The sequence below is a fragment of the Morone saxatilis genome, unplaced genomic scaffold (assembly GCF_004916995.1).
Source record: "Morone saxatilis isolate NCDOM2014 unplaced genomic scaffold, NCSU_SB_2.0 Contig2, whole genome shotgun sequence".
Classification (NCBI taxonomy): Eukaryota; Metazoa; Chordata; class Actinopteri; family Moronidae; genus Morone; species Morone saxatilis.
Genome location: NW_023339762.1, coordinates 5,197,750 through 5,202,065, shown reverse-complemented (window position 1 = coordinate 5,202,065; position 4,316 = coordinate 5,197,750). Strand labels below are relative to the sequence as shown.

General features: G+C 39.5%; 1 protein-coding gene across 1 annotated transcript in view; it reads left to right on the top strand.

The window, feature by feature from the left end:
- Window positions 1-4,316, top strand: part of cadps2 (Ca++-dependent secretion activator 2) — a gene marked incomplete in the record, with an annotated part of 177,905 nt that overhangs the window by 153,940 nt on the left and 19,649 nt on the right.

The window sequence follows — 4,316 nt, the reverse complement described above, 5'->3', positions numbered from 1 at the left end:
GACGACGATGTGTATGACACAAGAGTTAAAGTGTCGAGGTGATGAGGCGTTAACGTTTGGCGGCGTTCAAGGTGTGAAGAAGAAAGAGGTTTAATCTCCAGAATTAGATCTGACAAAGATAAGGTGACCCCTCATTCTCCAAAGTGATTAACAGCTAAAAATTAACAAAGTACAATTCCTCTGTGATTCGTGTTTTTGCACGTTTTACATTTTCCATCTCTTTAATATGAATTCTGGCAGTTTTTAAAAGCATCCACTGGGATTAAAGATATAAAATATTTTTTTTCCAAACCTCCTAGGCTTCAATCCAAACAGACAGAACACTGTGAAGAATAATTTCACCCAAAATGAAAATTAATACATAAAAAGAAAGTGACTTGTCTTACCCTAGAGTAGGTTGGAAATTAAGTGTTTTTGTCCACAATAATAAATTACATTTCCTATTGATGTGATAAAAAAAAAAAAAAAGATTGATATTAAATAATACTGATGATCTCAGTAGATCATTTCTATTATTCAATTAGTGGCACTTTTTAATTTCATTTTATTGATTCATTTATAATTTTTTTACATTATTTAATGTAAGTCATATTACTTGACTGTGTCTCAGCCAAATACACTCAGCAATGGACTCACCCATTTCCCTTTCAGCCACCTTCTTTGGCCAAATTATTATGTATCCAATATCCTTACTGTTTCTGGCTGAGACACGTCTGCCAGAGCTGGGAGCAGCCGTTCTAAACATTGCCTGTGATTCCACCAGAAGCATCACAATGCATTTCAGAGGTGGTTCTCCACTCTGCTACACAGAGAGTACGCAGCAGTTCTTTTTTTGACAGAAACCAGACACAGAAACAGCATCAAGAATACTTTCACTTCTCAAAATAAAAAACCCTGTGCAGACACCTGATCATCAAAACAGACAAAAAGGAAACAAACTAAGTAGCCTACTTACCCATGGTAGAAGCACATAAATCAAGGAATAATGTCTAAATCAAAAAAATATGGCGGGCTCCATTTCTGTAACACTCATGGTGGAGCGTGCCAGACGGACCAAATCAATGTCGTAGATGCAATGTCACAGTGCCTTTGCCAGCCATGCCTGGTGGAATGAAGACATTAAAAATAGTGTCAATAAGTTTGCTGTTTTACGAGGGGTTGTGTGCCGAACTATTACTTTGCTGGGACCAGTAACTTCCTGAAGTCTCTGCCAGTTGCCTAGCTCCTTGTCTACACAGGATGATGATGATACGACTACTTTATTGTCAGATGAAGCGACTCGGCGACGGTGTATCACTCAGGGCTCGTGTTCACTGTGTGTAATACATTCAGTGAGTGAGGACCCATCTGAATGAGTCAGTGTATCCCTGCACGTCGCTCGCAACTGGCTGAGAGCTCAACCAAACTTTCTAAGATCAGATCGTTTCAGGAAGTGATTCAGTACAGTACGTTCACCTATAAAACATTTTCCGAACGAACACTAATCAGTACAGCTGTCTACACTGATAACTTAATGGCTCTCTAAGACTGTATTTTTCCATTTTGCATGTATAACTTCAGTGATTAGCACTGAAGCTGCTTCTCTGCTAATGTTCATGCTACACCTCCTGTGTGGACACGGTGCAACACTGGAGGCTGCTGTTCATTTTCCATTTCCAACCGACATGGTTGGCAACATCCCCACATTGTTCCCTAACCTTAACCAAGTGGTTATTACTGTAACCGTGACAACAAAGGTCAAATAAGTAACTTTTACCCAAATCATGTCCCAACCCTGACCAAACACCAAACACCCAAACTTGAAACCATGGTTGTTGCACTGTATTAAAAAGACTAAATTAATTCAAATTAGAATTTTGAGATCCTCCAAGCCTACAGCGTTCCTCACTTGGTCCCTCCCGCCTCAGGCCTCCAAAGCTCCTCCTGTTCGTGCAAAGCTGTGTAAACACCAACATTTCCCCGTACTCCAAGCTCCCAGTCAGCTCATAGACACACAGTACAGTAGGTATACAGCTAATAAGACTGCTAGCTGCATGGCTTACTGAGCTACCTAGCTACCAGCAGCTACAATTAGCAGTAATTATCGGTTACCCTGCCCCCTGAATTTGACAGGTGGCCACTTCTTACATATTTTGTTAGTTTTAATAGTTCATATACAATTACTGCGTTCTGTATTTAGGATTTTATACGTTGCATTTGATCCACACACACCAAACACACCTGATACACAGATGTGGGAACATCCTAAACTGAGTCATCGAACAGCTGAGATAAAGAACGGCACAACAATATCACCTAACCTCCTTAATCCTCTGCCCCGCCGCGGTACATCCCACCTATCCCATCATGTTCTCTGGTTCCCATCCAGACTTCCTTCTCAGCTGCCTCCTCCCCTGAAATTATAATGTAACCGCTACCTTGGCCTTTTGGTCTTTTGTGTGGAGGGAACCTGACACACGTAAGCCTCTTTTCCAGGTGGGATGAAGAGCGGGGGGGCCGGACCTCTGAGCTGCCTCGCTGGACGACTCCACCCCCACACCTTGTCACGAAAACATGATGCTTTCACCCTCATTTGTTAACATTTTGGAGACTTTCTCCTTTTCTTTCTCTGTATTTACATTTATTTGACAACTGAAACTGGTTGTTTTAGAGATTTAAAGTTTTAAATTTGACATTCAACATATTCGGATGTTCATTGCTTTTACTTTAATTTTTAATAGGTGTAATTTTACTTTGAATTCTTAGTTGCATCTTCCAAAATTTGATCCAGAGCATGCTACTGCAATAATGATCCCCTTAAAACATAACATTTCCCATCACTGCAACCTTCCTGTGCCTAGTTGTATTAAGGCCAGAATTATATTGTAGGCTCTTCATTATTGATCATTATTTTTAGATTTTATCATTTTTGGTCAATTAACATAAATTTTGTGGTTTAGCCAAACTACAAAGAGAAACTGCTGGTTGTCGGTGAATGTGCATTAAGAGCTGCTGGCAGTACTCTCAGCCAATGATCGCCAATCTCTACTGCTTCCATGATTGTAAAGCAAGGTGCTTAAAAAGTCCAACAGAGTGAGTCTGTGCATTAATTAAACATTAACAAATTAGTGTTAATACAAACATGTACATTATTTTGCAGCTCTGTATATTGTAACTAGCAGTCTGACAAACAGCTAAGGGCAGGTAGTAAACAACAGTCTGAATCCTTCCAATCACATCAATATGTTAAGCTTCCCACACTTATTAGATTTCTGAAGCATTAAAAGCTGAGCAGCAGTTTATCAGCTTGTAAAACTATAATGTTAACTCACGAAAACATCAGTAGAGAGCTGTCAGCACTGTGGTTTAGATTGTACCTATTACTCAGGTACATATTTAATATAATGATTCCAAGTAATTGGAAGTATCTCAGTATGTAGCATTTATCACTATCATCACCGTAGCCATAAATATAAGCTAGGCCTAATTGATCTATGCCAGTAGTTGGTTGAAAGGTTCTTTCTTGATCAAGTTTTTACCCACATGATTTTATGTAATAGTATAAATATACTGAATGTGTCGAACGTAATTTCTCATAACATTTTATTTTTAATATAAAATAAATTTCATTTGGCTTCCTCTCAGACAAACCTGGATCAAACACAGATGGTACTGTAATACTTTCTTTACTTTGACTTGAGTAACATTTTCAGAACAGGACCTTTACTTGTAGTAAAGTACTGCAATACCACAGTACTGATACTGTAAAGCGTTGGAGTCATTCAGTGTGTGTTTCTCTCACTGACTCACACGTGTTCAGCAGGTCCGACGTGCTCACGCCTGTACAGCCAAGATACCAGTGACTGACAGCCACACATGCTCATAACAAACATATGCAGACTGGCAAAGCCTGAACACAAACATTGGAAGAGTGGAATCATAATCACTGGCTCTTCACCATCTTAAACACAACACAGTCCTGCATGGACACTTCAAATGTACGTGGGGCTCGAAGCTCCAAGGAATATTTAAAAATGTAATCAACTAACTCCTCAGGGGTTTTCTGGCGGTCTGGGTTAAAGATGTTCAACGTTCAACAAAAAATGCTCCCAACAAACTGTTATATTTGAAAACCGTTTAGCAGCTGTATTAAACAACACATTCACTCAATGTGCACTTTAGTAGCTCTGTTACTAGTGGCAGCTGGCCAGTAGAGGCAGATAGGGCACCGCCCTCTTAGAATAAAGTGATAATGAAGATTATAATAATAATCAGACATGAAAATCACTCACCTTTCAGCATAATTCGCCGTTTTGAAACCAAAATAGGTGACCTAC